This window comes from Anas acuta, chromosome 6 (genome assembly GCF_963932015.1).
Source record: "Anas acuta chromosome 6, bAnaAcu1.1, whole genome shotgun sequence".
Classification (NCBI taxonomy): domain Eukaryota; kingdom Metazoa; phylum Chordata; class Aves; order Anseriformes; family Anatidae; genus Anas; species Anas acuta.
In genome coordinates, this window is record NC_088984.1 from 6,950,878 (window position 1) to 6,975,291 (window position 24,414).

General features: G+C 42.0%; 1 long non-coding RNA gene across 1 annotated transcript; it reads left to right on the plus strand.

The window, feature by feature from the left end:
• Positions 1–1,086: 1,086 nt before the first annotated feature.
• Positions 1,087–24,392, plus strand: LOC137858835 (uncharacterized). Its single transcript, XR_011098044.1, has 4 exons — positions 1,087–1,230; positions 14,115–14,245; positions 15,059–15,137; positions 22,265–24,392. It is a non-coding gene; the product is annotated as an uncharacterized lncRNA (long non-coding RNA).
• Positions 24,393–24,414: the final 22 nt, after the last annotated feature.

A 24,414-nucleotide genomic window follows, 5' to 3' on the forward strand; every position in this document is an offset into this window, starting at 1 on the left:
GGATGTCATTTCAGGTCCATTTCTAAAATCTCATGGTCACTTGGGAGCCCAGTATACATTTATTTATTTATTTTGCACTGGGAAAATGCAACGTGTTTTTTCCCAATAGATTGAGGATTTTTCTGGGAATGAGAGGGTGTTGGGTTGAAATTTCACAGATTTCATGGTAAGTTACCCAGGTTTTCTTTGTAAGGGATATCTGATATATTTGTGTGTCTACGGAATATTTGCCATCCTCTTCTATGAGGCATTGAAGCCAGGCTTCCAAATGCTGAGTAAATTTTTATTCCTTTTTCATGCCCAGCTTATTTTATTCCATCAGCACTGGCTACATAAAGACATAAATCTTCTTATGGAACAGTACAAAATAACCAGCATCAATTTGTAATTTCTAATGATTGAGCTGCAACTGGCAGGTGGCCAGGAATTAGTGCATTTCATCTTTTCCTCAGGCTTCATATAATAAAGTGAAATAATTGGGGTAATCAATTTTGAGGAGAAAAAAAAAAAAAAAAGCTGCACCTGTTTTGCTCACAGCACAATTTGGAGACCGGAACCCACCAGTTGGACTACAACATCCTGGTCAGTAAGAGGCCATGATTTAGTTGAAAATAAAGAGAGGTCTTGAAGCTCATGGGGAAAGGAAACATCTTGAATATTCAGCCATGTCTCCAGAGCTGCCCTAAGTCATTTGTCACTGGAGATCTGCTGAAGGACAAGGTCTTTCATGAGGTTTCCAGCTCCATCAACTGGGTAGTGAGACAGGAAAAAAAAAAAAAGAGAGAGAGAGAAGAATCAGGTGTCATTCTTTCTAGCTTTGATCTTCAAACTCTGTGTACTGCTAAGAACTTCAGCTACTCCAAACGTTTGCTTCAGTGGAGGGTGGGATTTTATGAATTCAGGATGTTTGAGGGAAGAGACATTTCTAAAATAAACATCTTCCTAACAAAAGTTCTCTTGAAGTAGTCTGGATTACCTTCTACCCTCTCCTCTTTCATGCCTCCCTATGAGAAACTACACCAGAGGGAACAAGCCTATATTGGGAGTGGCTTCCTCATGGTATTCAGACGGTGGCTGTGGGGAAGCAGTAGCTTGAAATAGAAGAGTCTCTGGTTAACATGCTGAGGAACTAATCCAGAATGGATGTGAGAACACATTCAGATCCTCCTCTCCTATACTGGCTGGCAGACTCAACAGGCTGCAGTAGACTTAGGTCTTTAATTCCTCTGGGTAAGTACATGCTATTGGGGGTGGGAAGGGTGTGCATGAGTCTCCTGCATCAGCTAGAGAGCTCACTACCTTTGAATGTACATTGCATATCCACCGCGTGAATTGGAGGTGCAACTGGCAGAGGTAACATGCTGTTACTGTACAAGAACAGATGGTTAAAGAGAGATGTGATACATTTACATCTCTTTGCTTGCCAGCAAAAATATACGGATATTCAAAATCCTGGCTCTTCTTCCTGGTTCTGGGAGGAAACGTGGCCTAAGCCAGTACACTCAACATGATCAATCACTTAGATTTAGTATGTAATCTTTCTAAAAGGCAGATTGTCGTAAAAGAGATCTTAGCTCTGTATACATCTCTTATAAAACCTTTCCATAAACTTATTTTTAAAATGTATAAATGGGTTCTTATCTGCCTCCTCAGGCGGTGATATGGGGCTCCCTTAAATAGAAAACTGCAAAAATGAAGAGTTGAGACTAATAACCATGACCTTCACTTAGGCTGGCAGCTCACTGCACTTTTTTTATCTCAGAGAACAAACACTGCTGTGACCACCTATATTGCTGTTGTTTGCAGTTATGTCTTTCTGTTTAGGGTTTCAACTTATCCGCCTGCCACATAAGAAATTTACAGAAACATTTTGCACACAATGTTCAGAGATTTTAATGTCTGGGTGACATTCAATTTTTATAAACTTTAAGGACCATAAGGACATTGCCATATCCAGGGGTTTAACCCCAACATAACAGCACCTTCCTCTTCCCCAGCTCATTCCTTCTCAAGTTTCTTCCTGAAAGCATTAAGATTTCAGACTGTTTCAAGAAAAACAGTTAGGGAAAAAATGTCTGGTTTAGAAGAGTAATTTATTTTCCTTCATTTCATTTTCAGAAATGACCAGACATAATGTTAAAACATTAATTAAAAAAAAAAAAAAAAAGGAAAACCAAAGGAAAACCAGCCTGAGTCACAGCATAAACATGGAAAGTTTCAGTCCAAATGATTAAAATTTGACAAAGTAATAAATCCATGAAAAGAAGACCTTACACTGGAGAGTGTTAAGAAAAGTTTAACACCCATATTGTTATTCTCAGAGTTAATTACATAATGCATTAATAAATGGGTAGAGGTTGTTATTCACATAGGTGTGTTTGGCCAGTACTGCACTTAATGCCCCTTAGGAATTCACTTTCTTACAGCAGCTGCTGGAAGAAATGCTATCTGCTGGGCAGACACTGCTGTGTTGTTTGGAATTGTAAGAAAGGAGTAAGATCCCATGTAAGGTTATGAACCCCTTTTCACCTTGTGTTATGCATCATCAATCTTTAAACATGATGTTCCTGTTCGTAGTCAAGCAAATACCATACTGCTTTAAAAGTTTCTTAAAAAAATAATCATCAGACCAGTTATAAAGGTAGTGAACAGAGAAGCCAATTCATTGTAATAAGCTCAAATGAGAGATAATGATCTAAATACCTCAACATTTTAGGAAAATGTGCACCTGGAATCTACCCAGGGCTTTCACAATGGGCTGAACCAGCTCCTTCAGACTCTGGGAAAGTTCAGACCCACATTCCCACTCCCTAGCTCGGAACCATCTCAGCTTTGATCTTGTATATATTTCATCAAGTTGCACACCAGTGGTTCCCAATTGTGGCTCAGGTCAATTGCGTCATTTAAGGAAAGTGTTACAGAAGGTGTGGGGAAAACAAACATTTTCAGTCCACAATCTCTACAAACATCCAACCCCCCCCCCCCCCCAAAAAAAAAAAAAAAAAAAAGGGTAAAGAAAAGAAGAAAAGAAAGAGGGAAAGGGGGAGGGAGGAGGCAGCATGTGATATCATGTGAACCATTTTCAACCAAGCCGTGTTGCTGCAAGGGTGAAAAAATGCTGCCTTCTTAAGATCTATTCATTCTCAGCCAGAAGTTATGGGCCCAAAGAGGGGATTTCCCAATGAAATTCTGTGGCTTGTGTTATGCAGGAAGTAAGACCCTATGAGTTTTAATGGTCACTGAAAACTTTAAAGACATTTCAGCATGCTTGCAAGATACACACATAGTTTTACTGAGCAGGCCACTCCAACCTACATTCTGGCAGCTGGATAATTTCCATTGGCCTCACATTTGCTTGAGTGAAAATGAAGATTTGGGCTTCTGATTCCCAGTTCAGACTAGAACCAGCTTGAGTCTGTGGCGTTGTTTCCAACAACATATTTTTTTGGTTCTCTCAATGAGTTCAGCCCACATACTGGTGATTTGGAAAAATGAGCCAGAACAAATGGCCCAGCTTGGGAGTGTTTTATAAGTACTGATATGACACACAGGAACAGGAGTTTACATGCCTGGAGAAGCATTAGCACCATAAGAGATCTTCCAGCAAATTTGCCTTCTCTCTCTTCAGGGCACTGTGATTATGTTTCATGGGGCTCCTGACAAGACCTCTAAATTGGCCAGTTAACCCAGACATAATCCCACCAGAAAAACAAACAAACAAACAAACAAACAAACAAACAAACAAACAAAAATAATAAATACATTAAATTTTAGAATTCAAATATTTCTCATTTTGAACTCAAAAGAAGGAAAAAGAGTTCAAAGAAGTGATTTTTAGAACCATCCACCCAACTTGTTATGTCATTTCAAGAAATACTTTAGGTCATTGTTTTCGATAGACAACAGAGGAGATGGACCCTTCACTGGTAAGCACTGATCACTCTCTGTGCTGTGCTTCTGTTTCTGCAAATGAGGTCATGCATGCTTACTAACATCTAAGGAGCTTGTGGAGCTGCACTGGGAAGGGCCACAGTGAGCAGAGCTCTTCTTCCTCATTTCATTCATCTGGATCCCATCATAGAGCATACTGTGGGCAGTATGCTCCCTGTGTTGGTATTTCAAAGGAAGGTAGCCCTACATTCATAGTACAACCCAGCTCTAATGACTCCTTGGTAAAAAAGCAATGGGAGTTTCTTAGTGGTAAACAGCATTAATCACAATTTCCCATCGGTGCAGACTATTATGAAGCGATTAAAGACTGTTACAAAGAAGGAGGGAGGGTGTCATGGGGGTGGTATTTGTTTTGACAACCATTCATTTCCCAAAATCTCTGGGAACCATGTTCCTGGTTTAAGTACATGGAAATCTCTGAGGTCAAAGGACTGAGGCAAAATATTAATAGTTTCTCACTCCCTTGTGTTACAATCTTCTTTCTCTGTCTCCATTAGCCAGCGTCAAAAAGTGACACTGTTAAGGGTCTTTCATAGACCCTTACCTTTCCCCCAGGAGGTTGTGTCTGTCTACTGCTGGGACCTCACAGCCCATGGGAAGCTTTTGGAATTTGAGTAAGCAAATGGTTTCTTCAAAATTTGTTTGCCCAAGTGCATTTAATTCTTTTGGCTTTGGTACAATCTTGTATCACTGCTGTCATTCCTCTGTTACCTGATATAAACATTTTGAGACAGTTTCTTTGTCTAATAAAATGCCTACAGACACTGCAGGTTGTTTTGTTCATGCCTGGCAAGTCTCCAACAGCTAACCCACGTCCTGCTCTTTTTCCAGGAACCTTCCTCAAATAAAATTAATTGTTGCTTAGGTGTACTTTTGTCATCAAGCCAAAACTATAGGGATCAGAGCCAATTAACGATCAGAAGTAAACAGAGCCACAGTGATAATATTAAGTTCATTAATATTACTGTTGTTTGGTACTTCCTGGTTGCCACAATATGGAGTCAGGGATTTCCTACCCTTCCTAGCCCTTCATATTCTTTTCTTGTTGCAAATACTTCTTTAGCCCTATAGTTTTTCCAATAATAATAATAATAATAGTAATAATAATAATAGTAATACTTAAAAACACAAAATTGCATTTTACTTCTTCTCCAAATATGGAATGTATCAGTTTGGGTGTGGTGGTATTCAGCAATTTTACATGGTTTTGGCGGTAGTGGTACTTAGCAGTGCTTGCAAGCAGCTTGGTATAAGGAAGACTCTGTATGAAGGCTATCCCACTGTGGTATTAGCAGGTAATTAGAATAAGTAACTTCTCACTGTGCAGGAGATGTTGTCTTCCTAGACATGCTGGGGGAGGCACTGGGGAGAGAATAGAGACAAAAATGCTATTTTCATCTCACAGAAAAGCAAACAAGACAGGAATGTGATATAAGATGTCTGAAATGGGGCTTAGAAATCACAGTTAGAACTCATGAAATATAGGAAAAGGCATGATCCACACATGTACTCTTCCTCTGGGATCTCCAGCCAACAGCAGGAGTTGAAGATAGTCAGCATATTGCAGGATTTAGCTCAGACTCTGTTTTCCAGAAAAGTAAAGGGGATTGAATATGAAATTTGTAATACGTGTCTTACCACTGCAGGAAAAGTGCAGAGGACACTGCCATGCTATGTTAATTCCAGGTCTTGCAGGGAGTGCCAGCATCTTGACTGTAGAGGAAAAAACATAATTGTGAATAGGTGTAATACACAAAATCAGGAACAATTAGCAGCAGGGGCAAGATTTAATGGCTTTTTAAAGTTTCCATCACTCAGTCATAGGGAGGTTTTTCTAACATAAACCAGTGACAAATTGCTAGTGAGAACAGAGCCAAAGGAATGGTTCTGTTTCAACATCAGGAGTTAATCGACCCAGCATAATCACACACTTTGGTTATATTTATCTAATATAATTCACTGAGAAAAATTCTTGAGTCAAAATAGCAGGTTTCCAGAGTCAGTCAGGGAGCCTGTTAAATAAATACCATGTTTTGAGGGGAAATATATCAAAAGGAAGTTTCACGTTTCTCAAGCGAAAGGTCTGAGCCCTGGCATTTTTCTCTCTGCTGTTCAATTCCACAAACATCTGAAATAAGACAGTCTGCTTGCTACTGAAAACTCCCAATGAAACCTGAAACTGAGGGAATATCCTGCAAGGAAAAGACTGGATGCTCTGGTGTGAAAAGCTGTCTTCAGCTTGAGGACAACACAAAATCTGCCCCTTGCATGGCCTTCTTCTGATTTTCTGCTCTAGGGCAAATTTCAGTTCTGAATTACTGAGTTTAGCCAGTTAGACCAAACTAAGGACATGAAAAAGACTTATAAAAATCAAATGGCTTAGCCAAGAAAGAGTGTTCTTTAGATTTTTTTTTTTTCTGGTTTTATAAGTTTATTTCCCTAAATGATCAACTCTCACCATCTCTGCTTCCAGAGTTGTTTCTGAGTGAACCCAATCAGATACTGGGAATTATTGCGGGGGTTATAAGAAATTCCTTGTGATAATTCACTCTCTTTTTCTCAGGCACCTGAACTAGCATGAATATCTTGTCCTGCACCAGATTAATATATATGCTTTGAGTCTCCCAAGTAGAGATAAATGACCACTTTTCTGCCAGGCACTTTTCCAGATACATTTATCTTCAAGAATTACTATCAAAAGATGCAAAAAGAGAAGGTTCTTTCCTTAATTTAGGGGAGCAGTGTTTTTTCTGAGAGCATTTTTGGTGGTTGGTGGCTTCTTACTATTTAGAATTGATGAACAATTAGTCCAGTGAAGCTGGCTTGTCGAGATCACTATTTCATCAGTCCCATTGGTGTCAGTGGCTGAAAGGGCACAACCAAAGACAGAAACACTCCATGTAGCATCTCTGTGTTTTAACTCCTTTCATAAACTCAGATTATGGCCAAATTCAGAGATGGGATTTAGGAATCCTGGACCTTGAACCTGGTCATTTCTATGTTTTTATGAATGATATGTTTCTGTTGAGGATGACAGAGAAAGACATCTCTTCTGCTGGGATTTCTGAAATGTTTGACTGTAATCAAGATGTTTTTGCATAGGTATTATTTGAAAGATTCCCTGAAATGTCTATCCTCCACCTCGAACCTAAGGTAGTGCCTAAAATTTCAGACCAATTTCCTCTGCTGGAAAGTATTCACATCCAGAATAAATATGATCCCTTGTCTGAAGGATTTTCTAGGAGCAATGCAAGTGAAAGCTGAGCAGATGATTATTTCCAATGATGTCTTAGATCTTGTACAAAACAGAATAACAGAGTGAAAGGAATTTTGGAGAGATTAGGAGAGAGGTATCACTAAAGGCTCCAAATGAAGACAAATGGAGTGGGGAAAAGCACTATCTAGGAGACTGACAAGGATACCAGAGGGAATGGAAAACAAGAGAGACAGCCAAATCAAGTAACAGAGAGAGTGTGCTACTGATGATCCAAGGACTTTGTCAAAAGGTTGCCAAGGTCAGAGAGACCTGGAACAAAGGGTCCAAGGGTCCAAGGGAGAACCCTCCAAAGCACTGACAAGAAGGGAGAGAGATCAATAATTCAGGGAGACACTGCAGGAGTCTTGCCTTGGACTCCACAACAAGGAATACAAATGATTTCCAGGTTACTTTAAGAAATACAAGAAACCTGTAAGGAGAGGAGAACTGTTTTTTTTTTGTTGTTTGTTTGTTTTTGTTTTAAAAAAAAAAAAAACAACTTTTTTAAAAAAATGGTAAGAAAAAAAATGGTTTTGTCAAATGCATCCCTTGGCAAATGTGCATTTGAGAAAGATATATTCAGAATGTTTTACCTCTCCCAAATTCTTGCACAGTTCCTGAGCAGTAACTAACCTGAGGGCCTCTTGCCCATCAAACTTGGAAATAAATGCCTCCTTCAGTGGAAACAAAATGTTTTTTTCTCCCCTCCTCTGAGTTATCTCAGTAGGTTTATTGCTATGAAAGGACTGAAACACGTCTTTTCAGCTTTTACTTAATTTTGCACTTGCTGTTTGAGAGCTTGTTGTATGAGTAAAGGATAGCCAAGGAGCCTTGACCCAGGCTTGGTCCTTTGCCCTTTTTGCTCATGGTGAAGACCAACATGGTGTGCAAAGGGCTACCTAGAGAAAGGTCTTTGGCTGATGCAAACTCCTCCCTCAGCAAATGCTGTAAAGGGTTAAATGCAACCCAGTGGGGAAGGAGAAGAGAAGAGAAGGCTAGCCAAGCTGTTTCTTGTGCAGCAGTGCCAAAGCAGTTATTTATAGCATCCTGGACCAGAGGCTGCCATTTTCCCTTTTCTCACTCCCTGTGAGGTGAGAGGCATTTTCACTCTCCCCTGCTCCCTCTCTCATAATTTTGGCAGCTCTGCTCCTTGAACTTGACCAAACGCAGCCAACCTCAACACAGCTGTTTGATAAACAGAAACAGGGGCAGCAGGCTGGGCTTTGAAGAGGCTTTTGCAGAGCAATAACTGAAGGTTTGAATAATGGTGCACAGTTGGCTGAAGGCTCCTCTAGTTTGGAAGGACATCAGGCAAAGCAAGAGTTTGTCAAATAATTAACAAAAATTGAGAGGAGAAATAAGCCAAGACAAACAGGGGCCTTTGAAATGGTGCTCACTTCATGGCCTCTCTTCTAAACATTTGGTTATGCACATGCACACACACTCATACTGAAGGAATCGCCTCATACATGTGTGTTTAAACAAGCTTGGTACCATGGTGAGACCTCAGAGGAAGTTCTTGACAGACCCTGTCAGAGAAGAAAACATGACACTGGTGAGAAAAATTGGCTCTTTACACAGAAATCTAAACATTTCACCCACCTTTTTGCTACCACATTTTGCCTGCCTTCCCATGCACAATCTACAGACATAAAATGGGGCAACAGTAATGAAGGGAAAAAATGAGCAAGCACCCAAAGTTAGAGGGAAGTGAAAAAAGTAAATGATATGCTAATACCTCCAGCCCCCTTGGAAATATGAAAGACTGTTAAGAGGATTTGCTAGCCTACCTGTGAGTATACATGTTCCTGTTCTCTGATGTGGGGAGTATTCAAGAAAAGGAAATGTCTTCCAGTGTGATGGGCAGTATGGCTGTATTTTTTTAAGATATTCCTTTCATGAGCTGGGCTTTTGGGATTACACCAGGATGTGGAAAATGTTTAAAAGGAAAGGCTGATGCTCTCAAGATGGGTCAATACCCGTATTCTGGAGCCTTTGGGACATTTACCTCAGAGTTCAGTTCTAATTTGATAAATTGGCTGGCCTTTTGTTTTAGATCTGGCCTTGGACATCTGCTTCTAAGTGAGTTTCAGCCCCATTCATTTAGACATCATTCTTTAAAGGTGAAAAAGATCTGATGAAACCCAAAGCTCATGTTAAGCCATATTACCTCAAAGAAAGCTTGTTCCTAAATAAGTACTGTTGTACATTGCCTGGTCTTTTTTTTCAGTATCTCAGGAAGTGGATTTCTATTCTCCCCTTTATAGCATTTCCCACTGATCCAGGCCCTGACACCAGAAGCTTTGGCAGACTGTTTTTCCCCCTATTCACCTACATATATAAATATATGTATTTTTTTTTTTCATTTGAGGGTACAGGAGGAATGAAGGAATAACAGACTACCCCAAGGCTGTACTTTTTCCTCAGCTTCTAGCACACGCAGGACTTCACAGTTCCACAAGCAGCTAGAACAATTGCCTTCTGTGAACTCAACTGGGGATTAATTTTGCACAAGGTGTTTCTGAAGGCTTGCAAATAGTTCCTGAATTTCAGTGTCAGTGAGTGCCTCTGGCAATAGGTTAACAAGAGTGTTAAAGAGAGAAGGCTTGTCTTTCCTCACCAGGCTGACAGAGTATGGTCGTTAGCAGTGCCTGCTCTCCACCTACACAGACCTGCTCTGGAGTTCTGTCTCCTTCACCCTATCAGCCTGTTTCTTTGAAGGCATTTATTTCTGTACTCATACTGGGGCATGCCAAGTAGGTAGGACTCTGTCCATTACGCAAACGTTTTAGTCGAGACCCCTCTGGGTTATACTAAATGCCTCGCCTGCTGAGGAAGCACAGGCATGTGTTGATGCACAGCAGAACCTGGGATCAGGCTGTGCATGGATGAGAGCCTGGAAGCTAGGCTCCCATTTTCTCCAACCAGTGATGTTTAAAAATGTGATCAGAACTTGCAAATGATTGGGGCCCAGTGGGATTCTGGGAGACTTGCCCCTGTACTGTTTGCTCTGGCAAGGGAAACGCAGCACCTGCCATCTGCACTGGTGGCATGGTGCCAAGAAAGGTTTTGTGGGGTGGCACCTAAGGGAAAGACAAAGTTTTACCCCTTTCTCAGGCCTCAGCATTGGGTGTGGACACAGGCTGTGCTGACAGAAGGCAGCTTTTACTGGCACAACAGGTAGTGCAGACGAGGCCTGACACTGGCAGAAAAGATCTGAATTCGTGCCAGCAACAATGGTGTTTTTTTGGACATTCATCTCAAAGGAAGGGGACCAGAGACCAGTGATTTGCCAAGAAGCCCTCAGATGCTAACCACTTTCAACACCTCTAGGCATGAGCTGGATTTAATCTGGCAATTTCTGAAGTAAAGCACTCCAAAACCCATTACCTCCTCTCTCCACAATCTCATCAATAAATAGTAACTGGAGGTGCAGCCCAGCATGAGGGACCAAGCCTGTGACATGCAAGAAGGGGCTGTTGCTTCATGACAAGTCTGATAGTGCCATGTTTTTGGACTGACTCCATTAATATGACAAGGGACTAGCAAAAACGATGTCTAAGTGCTTTCCCTCTCTCCCAGATTTATCCTGGGGGCAATTTTTTTCATCCACAAGAACCCTGTCTATGAAAACATGTGAAACAAATGTGTCATTTCTCTCTTCTCTCTCTCCTCAGTCTCCTCACTGTAGTCTGGCAAATGTCTTTTTATGAATTTGAAAAAAAAACACATTGGTGCACTTATTTGGGCATGCTTTTATAAGCAGTATTCCTTTCTAGGGCAGGTGCCATACAGTGTAGAGTTTTCAATGTGATTTCTTCTTGCCCTTGTCAAAAGGAAAATTAGACTCCAGGCACCTACAGAGGTGGTGATGTGCTTTCTTTACAATGGTTAAACAAAAATCTTACACAAAATTTAAATTCAGTGGTTACAAGACTGAAATCAAAGCCTAGTGTTGAACCAGAGGGGGCTCCAGCGTAGCTGAGAGTAAATAAATGAGCCAGTTGGGCAACTTGATTGAAGAGAGTGAATTCACAAGCAAAACAATTACATGGAGCTCTTATCACTTACATGTGAAACGTGCTGGCCTTTGAGCCCTCTCAGCAGGGAAACAAAGGGAGACACCTAAAGCATACTTCTCTAGGGAGATACACTGGAGCACCTATAGAGGACTGCCAGCCCTGGAGGATAAGTGTAAAAAACCCCACCTGTCTGTAAGTCATGAGGTGGATATGTGGTATTCAGCACTGCCAAGAGACAAGTACAAGTGTGGTTCTCTGTTTATGTATGTTAACAAACAGCAAACGGAGTCATAAAACCATGAAAACATAAAGAGGCTCAGTCCCTGCTCATGTGTGAACTGGTAGCTGAGAGGTAGAGAGAAGACCTCTAAGTCTTAAATGCCTTTCCCCCAAAGCTATTGCAGCTTCTGCGAAGTCACCACTGTTGACACAGCCTAAATCACACCTGCATTTGTGTCCCCAATGGCTAATGGCTAAATGTTCCCTAGTGGTGCTAACATGAATTCACCTGCTTCTGGGCAGCCGAGGAGCTTGCTGAGGACCATGGCAGAGACACCCCACCTCTTTCTCTCTCAATACTATGACGAATTTGTCTGAAGAGGACATGACACAAAATGTTGTTATGTGCATGGGAAACATTGTGGGGGTATATTCCACTATTCCAGGTTTAGCCCTTCCTAAACCCAAGCATGGGCATTTCAATCTTGACCTGCAGCCAAGAGCGTGGTGAAGCTACAAGCTATAGACTGCTTAATTCTCTTCTCAAACAGTTTTCCCCCTGTGGTGTAGCCCTAACCTGTTTAAAGGCAGTTGTCTCAGAGCATCTGTAGGAGACCTGGGCACCGATGAAGAATTTTTGAAACACGAGGTGTGTGTATGGCAGGGGAGCAGCAGAGCAAGCCTGGCCAGACTGGTGCTTCCTTTGGGTCAGCGTGGGGACTGTGGCTGCAACGTGTTGGAAGCCCACCAGCCAGGCTGTCAGTGACCGGTTGGAAGGAACAGAAGGATCTGAAGGGTTTGTTCATGGGGTTTGTTGCACTGCGGAGCTGCTGGCTGCAGAAACAGCTGGCCTTAAGGCAGGGTCATCCAACTGGCTGTTCAGCACAGCCAGCTCTTGGAGCAGAGGTTTCCTCGGAGAGCAACCCTGGCTAGCGAAGTCTATCTGATACTGCTTGCTCTGGATAATCACTGAACCCGGATTTCAGGTTGGATGATGTGTTTCCCATTAAATTTGTTCTGTCTTGTGCTTTCTTACATGAATGGCACTGCAAACGGTACCTCTTTTTCTTAAATGCCTTTCCAGATTTGCACCCTCCCACCCCTGCAGGCAGGCTGCCTACTCATATTTAAAGGCACAGCACTCAGAAACCCGAATTAGAGCTGTGCAGCCCACGCAGTCATGTCTGCAGGACAAACATGTGCATCAGTAAAGTACAGAAGGCAATGAATAACTTTTTTCCTTCCTTTTTTTTTTTTTTTTTTTTTTTCTTTTCTTCCCTTTCAGGTGCTATACGATGAAATGAAGATATCTAAGAACCACAGGAAGCATTTATTTTAAGTACAGGCTAATGCCATGAATGTTATTTGCATGACAGCCCAGTGAACCGCAATATGAATAAAGAAAGGAAAAACTAGTGTTTTCCTGACCAGTAAATCTCTCTGTTGCTTTCTCAGCCGTCCTATCAATGCCAATTTGCATTTCTTTGCAGACCGTTAGTTATGTCAGTAAGTAACAGACAGCATCAGTGAGGGTTCAGAATTGCGCGAGGGTTTGTGAATAGACGCTGACATATTTCTGGGGGGCAGGAGCTGGGGGGTGCAGGAGCTGGGAAAGGAGGTGTTGGTCTGGCTGATATCTGTCCCTTGATATATAGCTGGTAATTTAAGCCCATCAAAGTGAACTCAGTTTTGATATCCTGGAAACAATGCTCTCTTTGTTCAGCTGCAAAAGAGAGACAAGCAAGCAGAAGCAAAATATTCTAGCACAAATATCCTGCTGGTTATCAGGCTGATAGAGAGAATCAGGCAGAGGATAACCTCTGTCTGAAATGGTCAGTGTCCTGGCAAATATCAACAGAAGTAACTCGAGTTCATCAGCCTGCATTTAGGAGCAGATGCAGAAAGCCCTGCCCAGACACAGAGCGTTGTCTTGCATTAAACTCTCAACCACCTGAGTACCTCAAGTGAAGTGTGATTAAGTGTCCTGCTGACCAGCTGCTCCGTCCAGCTGAGAGTAAGCTGCTTTTCAGTAGCGGGTACAATCTCTTCTGCATAATGTCAGGTAGGCATCCTGCCAGGAAGCTGAAGATAACCATCCCTCCTCTTGCTGAGCGGGTCACAGACCCTCTCTCAGCATTTATGGCTGGGAGGCTTGCTGGGTCTTGCTTCTCCTCTGAAAACTACTGTCAGCCACTGCTGGTCTAGGGATGCCATAAGCTCCTACTCTCACTGTCAAGGTTTTCCATGAAGGGTTGTCTGGTTGTCTGCTCACACCTTGCCCCAGTTTCACTCAGCCTGTCCTAGGAGAGGGAATTTGTCAAGATCCCAAGTGGCTGGTGTCTCTGTAAGGATCACAGAGAAAGTGAGCCAAGAGTGGCCACCAGCTCTACTAGCTTATCCACAGCAGGTGATTTGGAAGGCCAAATGGTACTTTCATGCTGAAATGTCAAAAAACAGATGAGGAGTTGGTTCTGTACGGGATAGGCATGCAGGGAAGTTAAAAGGCAACCCTCAAAATGATACAGGGTTTTTCACAGGAGCAAGAATCCCTACAAAAAAAGGCCACCCACAGAGAAACAGAAGGCATCATTTCCATTAACCAGAGTGCTAGTTTAGTTTCTAATGTTCAAATTGGATGACAATTTCTTCTGCATCCTAAATTACAGAGAGGATGTAACTTCTGGAGGAACTGGATTTTGACATCCCCACCCCATTGTTCACCCCTTTCCTTCAGGCAAGGAAGACAGCAGCAAGCACCACTCAGCTCGTGCGTGAAGGGTCATCCGATACGAGAAAGGTCCGTAGCTGTGTGAACGTGGTTTCTCTGGTATGAAAGAAGAGGCCCATTAAGATTCAAGCCAGTGTCAACATGACTCATTGGCTAATACATCCTTCACTGCAGGGCTCAGGAGGTCACTGTAGGTTCAAGTCTCACACTGGGACTTGGACTAGTGCTTCCTGCTGTGGGGAGGGAAAGGGAGGTGCTGCAATTCTGGAGGTGCTTCTCATTGGAGGAGAGAGAGATTTTAATCAGATATCCCTGCTGGCAACTATTCCAAAGGGGAATTAATTAGACCAGGACAAATTCATCTCTGGTGGAGGCTCCCTTAGCTTCAATGGAGCTGTGTTGGAAATGATTGTGTTGGTATTTTGGAGAAAGGCTGAGTGCTATTTCTTTCATTTTGTTGTTGTTGGTTTGGGGTTCTTTTTTTTTTCTTCTTTTTTTTTTCTTTTTTTTCTTTTTTTTTCTTTTTCTGGGTGACCTGGTCTTCTGGCTTGTGTCCCCCCTGGCAGACAAACAGGTCCAAGTAGCCAGAGGTGTATGTGTTTGTATGAGTCCTTGCAGAACTGCTGCACGAGCTTCTGGCCTGGATAAATTACCACTTCATCGTTTTGTAGATCTCTTTCCTTCACCTTTCTGCTAGGACCCAGGGTCATGGGGAAAGGGGTATACTGTCCATCTGTCTCTTTCTCCATTTCCCAGCCATGCAAACCCCTAGCATGGATGAAGTGATGGGACAGCCACATATGTCTCCTGTTCCCTGCACAGCTAGCTCCTTTATGCTTTTCCATCAGCAGCTCTGTTTTTAACACTGCTCTGTCTTTGCAGAGAAATACATGAAGTTGCAGCATCTTGGGGAACTGTGCACCAATGGCCATGGGCTCAGCAGGGGATAACGTCAGAGCAGGTATATCCTTCTTTCCTGTAATTTCAAACATCTTGCTGGAGCTTGGTTAAATGGTCTTTTGCAGAGTGATGACAGCTGAGGAACACACAGAAAAAACAGAGTTCTTCCACAGCCAGCTTCTAAAGGCTTAAGTCCCTTTTTCTTGCTGAAGCAGAAAGGAGTATTCATCCCTTATGATCAGCTCAATTGGCAGTGAAATACAGCCACCTCTGTGGTGAAAACACAGCACTGTGGACCAGAAAGGGAGGAAAGTCCTCATTGTGAAGAAAATCTAGTAGCAAATTTAAGGGAAGGTGAATGTCAGTGTTGTCTGAGCACAGCTGGGCTCATTCTCCTCTCAGAAAGAGGCCTCTGTGGAGGTCTTTAATTCCAAAAAGTGTGCAGCACCTGGTCTGAGGGCATCATCTAAAATGTGAGAAAAGTGGAAGCTGTCAGAATCTCTCTTTGTGGAAATATTCTGAAGTATGAAACAGGCTTCCTTACAGACACAACATCTTGGTGTAGAGTAACCAGTAAAAAGTATCCAGCCCATAGCTCTTTTTGCTTCTTTCTCCTGAGTGGCCCCTTTTATCTATCCCCTCTAAATGATCTGAGCAAGCTGCTTCCATGATCACTTTGAATTTTCTTCTTTCCCATTTTTCAAGCAAAAACCATCCACCCTCGCTGTCAGTTACCCACTAATAACCTCGAATCTGTCTGCTGATCAAGTTTGACAGAGGGTGAAAAGCAGTATTGCATTCCTACTGGTATTGTGAAAATAGGCAACTAGGGCAGAGGGAAGAGAAACCCTCTGAAGGGGAAAGTTACAGCAGGGAAAACACTATTTTTAAACAACACAAAATCCAGCCAAATAACATTATGCCCCAGAGTCCACACAGTCTGTTCTGCTCTTCACAGGACTGATTGTTTCTGAATCAGATGCGCAGCAGATTTGACTGGTTGCTGCCTGTCTCATTCGTCATCTTCCTTCTAAAAATCACTTTTGTAGAACCAGGGAGAACAGAAATAGTTCAAGAGAGCAATCCAAGGGGCTACCACTTTGGGAGAGACGTTGTGTTAACCTAGCTGGCAGCTCATTTAAGGGGACAATGAAGTGGGTCAAGTCATCAGCTCTGAGGTCATTTGAACGCAAAGGAATAAAGATGGGTCAAGTCATTTATTTGCATTCAATTTGTCAGCACATACAGGTGATGCTGACTGGATAGTTTTAAAATCTCCCTTTTAAATCATCAGAACTGAAGGTACATAAGCAGCCTGATGATGTTAGTGTAAAAAGACTCATTCTAAGGCTTTGGCAGACCCTGCTGTCCTGTCTGATTTTCCACAGTATGGATAAAGGAGGATCTTCAGCAAGGCTTGCTCTGAAAGAGTTAATATATTTTACAAGGAAAGCTGCCATCCCTCAAGGTCATTTTATCTCTTAGTTACATGAATTCTAGGAAAGCAAAGATTCCTTCCAAGTAAGTTGCTGGTTTATCCAAGTGATGCTGTTACAGAAATTGTTGTATAAGATCCAGGTTTTTCCAGGGTATAGCGAGCATGTGTGGTGTTTAGATTTAGGCTGTGTGCTGCCAAGCTACTGACTCCCTTTTTTCTTCCCTTTTTCCTCCTCCCACCTCTCTGCACCAAATCGCACGCTTAAGAATAATTAATAAGAATAATAAATAAACAGATCAAAGTGGAAACATTCCCAAAACCTGTTATCACACAAGCAGTTTCAGCCCAGACCATGCTAGTTTCACATCAAGCCTTGGAATTGTCAATTCTCATTACTTGCCAGTGTTGAGTGCGGGAGGAGAGAATTTCAATCTCTGTTTTCCAGAATCAAACCCTCTGTTTAATGCGGTGGGGAAAGTTGAGATGAAATATAGGTCTCAGGGGACTCTCCCTGTGTGAAAGCTTATTACAGCTGTAACAAAACCTTCTAATCGGAACGGATTCTGTTACATGCATGATATTCTGGTCTTGGGTGCTGGGGGTTGGGAGGTGGACAGGGAAGATGAGGAAAAGAAGACAAAAAGCTTTAAAAGCAAATAAATGAGAAGTGCATTCTTTCCCTTCCTCCTCCTCACTGCTTGCATTTGCTGTTTACACAGAACATTTTCTCTTTTGCATTTTGCCAGGGGTCTTGTGAGATCTGTAGGAGTTTTGCTGGGTCAGGCTATTGAATGGCACTGTACAGCAAAGCAAAATTTGCAAACTTGGATTCACCTACAGGAGTGGAAAATAGTTTAGTGGTGTTTAAAATATAGAATCCATATTATCATAGCAAGAGAGCCTAATGAGCTATCAAAAAACAATATTAATTTACAGTTGAAGACAGGGAACTACTTAAAATGTGTCATGATATCCAATACAATAATAAAGCTGCAGACAGAATAAACCCAAAGGTACTGTCCCTGCCCAAAACAAAGTATCTCTGAGTCTATCTTGGCAATATATAATGCTTTCTCAGTTGTTTCACTAAAGCAACTGATATAACAATTAGTGCCAATCTCTGATGTAGACATGTACAAGTTATTTTCCCGTGGTTTGCTTCAATGAAGCTATAAAAGAGATGCAGAGAAAGTGTCAGAGGAGAAAGAGGAAGGTATAGAAAGATGAAGTACCTTGCTCAAGATCTGGGATTAAGGCAGTATTCAGTGCTATGTCCACTGGTTTGCACTGCCTCAGAGCATCAGTTTCTCATTGCTTGTAATGATCTAACAGGATGATGTACACCTGAAAAATTACTTTGGGTATATTGACATACTGTAAGTTCTCTGAAGCAGGATGTAGCCCACAGATCAGAGATAGCTTGTCCTCAGCTAGAAGAGTGTGGAAAGGGACTGCATCACGTAGGGACTCCTGTTAGGACTTGGAGAAAAGAGGTATTAGACAGACCCTTCGCTTCTGTATACTTCCCTGTCCACAATTTGCTGGACGGGGCTGAGTGTACTTTTGCCTGCTAGTGGTGAAGTCACTACTCAGTGATCACAGTACAAGGTGCTGGTCAATTTGAACACCGTGGGAGCACTGGGTGATTGGAGCTGGATTAAGGGTGTGCTTTTCAAATTCCATTTACACCATGCTAGAGGCTTGGTGAGCCACTTCAGCTGGTGACAGAGATGTCTGAGACAAAGATGTCTTAGCACATGAGTCAGAGTTTTTTCTCCCCAAGCCAGTCAGTGTGTTTCTTCTGGAGAGGCTTGTCATCATGGGACAAAGGCTGGCATAGACTTTGTCACTGTCAGATTTCCTTTCAGAAGGGGCTTGCAGTCAAGTCTTGTGCTCAGGCCTTAGCAAGTAAGAAACAAGATATCAGGCTTAATACCCCTAACGGTTTTCCTTCCTCTGTTATTTGGCTTAATGTAATATTTATCTGAATATTCAGGATTTTTCTGCAAAACTTTTCTGGGGCAATTCCACTTCCCTGCTCTTTCCTTGTTTAGACATTTTATTGGAAAAAAAAAAAACAAAAAAACATACCACAACATCAGTAATGTTTATCCCAGCAATGAAAAGGTGTTTCCTAACTGTTAAGATTTGGATTCCCGTCTGCCCCTACTTGTCTATGGTTAGCTCTTCTGGACATGGATCTTCTCTTAGTTCTCTTAGGTCTATTGGTTTGCATGAATTTGGGGAAAGTTTAGGAAGGTCCCTCTCCAAAGGGTTCATGTGACGTTGCCAAAATAACAACAAAAAGTACTCTGGTTTCAACAGCAATCTTGCAGTGATGGTGATCCAAGGAGGAGATAATAAAACATCTAATCCTCCTTGCTATTCATGTCAAGCACTGTTTATGTGCAGTAGCTTGAAGGAAGGGATCTCATCTTTAGTTCTCCCATGAACAAAGCTTCATTTTAAAGTTGCTCTCTGCTGTGAAATGAAGCTCAGATAATGAACCTTTCCAGCCCAGCCAGAGCACTTTCCAAGGTATATTTTTAGCTCTACAGTGCCAGAGATTAACTGTACATTTGTCTTAATGGTATCACCCTTTAGTGTTAATGGAAGCTATGTGTGTAAATCCCTGACCATCCAAATGAGAATACGCTTTGAATGATCACAATAAATCAAAGTAAATGGAAGACCCCTGCAGGCCAAATTCATCCCTAGAGCAGCTCCTGAGGCTTTTAGGAACCTCATGCCGATCAGGCACTGTAGCACAGCAAGGACAAACACAGTAATCATGTCACCTGCTGTATGATTTTAAGGTAGTCATGATGATGATCCTTCTAACTGAAGTACAATAATTTACCCTTTAAAAATGACTTGCAAAGAAGAAAAAAACCACTGATTTTGTTCATACATGGAGAAACAGACTTAGTTGTTTCTTTTTGAATAAGTTTATTGGCATGTTTATACTTCCCAAACACATGCTTTTTCTGGTCTATTTTCCTCTCAAGAAAGCAAGATTATGGCAAGATTATGAAAATGAAGGTATCAAGAAAGTGACACCTACTGAAGAAGGGAAAATATATTTACTTTCAGCTGCTTAGATATCTTTGGACAGATTAAATTTGGTGAAAATGTGTCCATTTTAAACACAAAACTTATTAAATTCTCAGCAATAACTCCAAAACCCTTTTCCAAGAAATACAGGGAAGAGAGACATAAAAGAATAAAGAAACATAGTGTTCCTGAGTCTGTAAAGTGAAACAAATATCATACAATACATTATATAAAGTCCTTTGTGCTTCATTTTGCCACTATAGAATTAAAGACAGACAAACCATTGTCCCTTTTTAATTTACAGGCTTTTTTTTTTTTTTTTTAAGGTACAGTGCAACTTAAAGGACACTGGTAGAAACAGGAAAAAGTATAAGACAAGAAAGACAAGAAAGGAGTTTTGTCTTCCAAAGATTCTGCAGCTATCCATCTGTAGAAATGACATAGAATTATATTTCAGACATCATCAGCAATCTGCATTTCTTGAAAAATACACGAATTCCTATTGCCCACAGTTCCCAAGTAGAACTGCTTGAACAGAAAAATGAGAACTGGGAAATTAAATTAGCTTCTTGGTTTTCATTGTGAAATACAGCAAAATGCAGAAGGGAAGGCAGAGATCACTGTTAGCTGAAAAGTGAAAATATCAGTACTTAAGTTGTTGTATGCAGACACATAAAATTGTCCCCTTTTGAACAAATGACTCAGAAGTCCTCCTTCAATCTGGCTGGTGTAGTGACCTCTCTCCCTTCCCATGTCACTTTGGTCTGGTTGGTTTGAGGATTGCTGTTCATCTTCTGGGAGATGGCCAATGCTTATCATCATTTTCCCTGTGTTGAGGAGGATACATGCATCTTGGTGGCAGCATCCTTAAATAATTATTCATTACAGTGTTGCAAGGAAGAAAGAGGAAAATCTGGCTCTGAAAATCTCCATCCAATGTCTTTTGGATCTTGTAGATCAGATATAATGCAGGTGATTAGGGGGTTAGAAAATTACCAGCCAAGTGTCTGTTAATCTCTGATCATTTTAATGAACCCAGTGTTCCTACAGTGGGTAAGTCTTACCTGGAAGAATGAATAAGGAAGTAAGAGGTATGTAGAAGGAAGGAAACAAAGGTCAGGCTATTTTTATTAAGCATAATCTTCTGTATAGACTGCCTATTCCTCTACTGGATATTGATTAGAGCTGATAACGGTGAAAACCCTCCAGAAACACTTACTTTTCTTGTATGCATGCTTCTTTTCAAAGCTTTTGCTTTTGGTAGATGGGAAGGGGACCTGGTAATCAATTTGATAGTTTCAGATCCAGCATTCCATTGAGCTGTCCTTCAATGTAACTCTAAAATTAATATTTACGTTACTGACTGCTTTTCAGAAAGATTGTGACCATTTTCCATTACTGGAGCTTCTCCATTCTTGTTTCTTCAAGAACTTCTCTGAGCTTTGTGCTGTGAAATCCCTCCAGTTTCATGTAGAAAGCTTTAATGCAGTTTCTTATTTACCTAGGCAAACCTGGGCCACCAAGCAGTTCATGACTAGCTGAATTCAGAAGAAATGAAAAGTTGCTATCAAAAGTGAGAGGAAACCCTTTCACACTTTTGAACAATACTCCCTGTGTTACATCACCACAGAACTGGAAAAAGCCATTGAGTTAACATCTAAATCTAAACCATGCCCATCATGCAAATTGTTCAAATCTGACCTACAACTCTGAGACAAACAGAAGTCCAATACCTGTTTCTGGAACTCAAAGTATTTTGCTAGTTTGTAGTTGTTTCTCTCCTCTTTCTCCATCTGTTTCTGTCCTCTCCGAGTGCAACCAAGACTGAAAACCCAAGAGCCAACAGCCCGAAAGGGCAGTTCTTGGCCCAAGTGACAATCAGGAAGAGCCAAATTTGTCACGAGTCTAATTAAATTTCCAACCTGTTCTACAGTGAGAGGAGAGGATCTCAGAAGTCAGCTGGGACTTTGACAGGGACCTGCATTTAAACAGAAAGAGGCTGTGCCAGAAATGAAGCTAGGCGACTGCTGTTAGTGTCCCTCTGTTGACTTCATTGGCATTGAGCTTTAAAAAACAGACCAACACAAAACTCTTTTCTCAATAACCCAAGACCTCAGTGACAATGCTAAGAGAGTGAGCAAATGGGTCTTTTTTTGTCCCCTCCTCTGAAGAGGGCATGCAGCTTAAGAGCAGCCCTTCCGTCCTGCCCTCCCCCTTCGAGCTGGCAGCCCCACCTGTTATGAGCCAGGAGTAATCAGAGAGACGAACAGCACAAGCGGTATTTTTACAGGATGAACCCACCGGGTCAGCTGGAGGCCTGCTGTAACCCAATATCGAGTTGTGACTGCAGACAGGCACTGTGCAAGGCTTGGGGGAGGAGGGTGGTGAAGGATGGGTGGAGGGAAAGCGGTGCAGTCCCAAGGGATGCAGAACTTAGCTTAGGAGACTTCTGGTTCCCTTTCGTGCCCCTGAAAAATGAATAGTGGGGATTGTTGATGAAATGCATGAGCCAGGGCTTGTTTAAGGGGGGAGGATAAGAGAAAGTAGTGAGGCAGGGACAGGGGCAATGGTAACAGTACTTGAACAAAGAGTGCACAGACATTCTGTGCCCAGCCCACGCGGGAAGGCGATAAAACAGGGACACATTTCCTTAATTCACCTGCCTTTTTTTTTTCCCTCTTTCCTTTTGTGTGTAGCAAATGGAGACCCATATCAATTCAGACTTCTCCCTCCCCACCCCTCCTGGTACTGTCAGCACTGGATCAGCCCAAGACTTCCAGGGGAGCCTATTGTCTGAACACGACAGAGTTTACCCCTGCCTGCCTCTCAAGCAGTCACTGACGTGCTGCTGAAGGGGCTGCCTGGGGAAGAAACACCTGCAAGGAGCCACAGCTGCAGTGGGAGCTGCTCTCCTAATGCTCTGTTTAGGATTACAGCACTCCAGAGCATCACGTTACCCCAGTGGCTGCACTGAAACCTGGTATTAATTCACATTAGCAAGGATCAGATTTAGCATGTTGGGAGGGGGAGGACTGTTGTTATTTTTTCTAAAACTGCTGGAGCAAACTCCTAGGACTGGTCTTTCATTAATCCTGGCAATGGCCAGAGGAGCTTCTTTGTTCTTCCGTATCACTGGCCACTTTTTTTTGTCTCCTCTTTCACAAATGCTTCTAAACACAGGCACTTGTTTTGTGATGGTATTACTTGCTTATCTTTATTTTTGATGCACCAAAGTTAGTAACTTTCAAAGCAAATTTCTTATTATTGTGGACTCACATTGGATTGCATCGCGACAGAATGGGATCTTCCAGTATTAAGAAGACATCTGTGGTGTGGTGGAGGACCACCTCTTGTCCATGCTCATGATGGACTATCCCATGATCAGAAAAAAAGAAAGAAGATCTAAACAGTAAGAGCACTGCAACTCTGAGACAGATTTTCTTAGGGAGGCTATGGAGTCTTCATCACTGGATAATTTTAAGAGTGTCTGTACAGTAAATCTGATCTTGTCTTTGGGTAGGAACATGCCACATGCCCTGTAAGGTTCCTTCCCTTCTCCCCCCTCTCCCCTTTTTTTTTAAATGCAGCCATTGTGAGAGTGAGGTGGAATTGATGGTAATATACTTCTCACCCCCTTCTGTCCCCTCACAACTTCTTCATTTTGTGTAGTTAAGGCTGCTTCCATCTGAGAAGCGTAGGCATTCCCCAGGCTTATCTATTGCACCTAAAGTGATGTGTTTAGCTGTCCCTCTAGGGCCTTGTGACACCATCCTGGTGTTTTTCCGAGCTAAGGGCCATTCTACAGCCTTGGAAAGGATATGAAAAATTAAGTGAAAAAGAAGGATTTGAACTGAAGCCTTCAAAGGCTGCAAATCCCAACCATGTTTGTTCATTTTATTTACAGTTCCAGAATTACTTCAAAATGTCCTTCATATCTTCTGTTCTGCAAGATTTGGAAACATTCAAATGCTTAGCTAGAGAGGGGTGGACTAGAATGGTGTGGCCAGAGAAGAGACAAGAAGTCTGGCACTGTATGAAGCACCAGGGGCGAAGAATGAGTTAGTAGCACACCATCTACTGACCCTGGCATGACATTTCTTTGTGTAGAGGAGAGAATACTTCTGCCATTTGTTAGAATGGCAGCCTTGTGCATGGAAATCTGCAGATCATCCAGATTTGTAAAGCCAGAAGAAGACACCTGAATATAGGATTTCACCTACTATACAAATGTAGGCCATCAAACTTCAGCTTATTACTGAGCCCGAATATTTTGTTCCAGAAATGTAGCCAGGAAGTGAGAAATCAAGTGCTTTGTATGGTTCTTTATTTCGTTTAAGCTGCTGATTCCCTTTCCCTGCTGCTCTGGTGTGGTTCCACACTGTCCTGATAAGAACTGTGTGTGCTGCAGGGGAAAGTCAACCTTCATGGGTCTTATTGGCATCTCAAGATCAAAGTACTGTAAGAGCGACCATCCATCTTATCTCATACATGCCACGCTGCCGCTCGCAGATGGCAAACATTGCAGGCAGCTTTGTCATCAGTCAGCTTGGGATCATGTTTAGGGAACTGGAGTGATGGACTGCCAGAGCCTGGCTCCCTCTGGAATCAATGGAGAAAAGTAGCTGCTGCCTGTATGTTAGTGCATCTATGGCAAACAAATTTTGCTCTTTATTCCTCTGGTAGATCTCTGGAGCCATAAGGAGATCTTCCACTGAAACTTTGTTTTCACCTTTATTGCTTTCTCTTTCCCTCTGTGTTCTCACACCTAAACTTATTGATATTCACTTTAATTCTCCTTGGGAAAAAAAAATAAAAAGAAAAAAACTACCATATATATATATATATA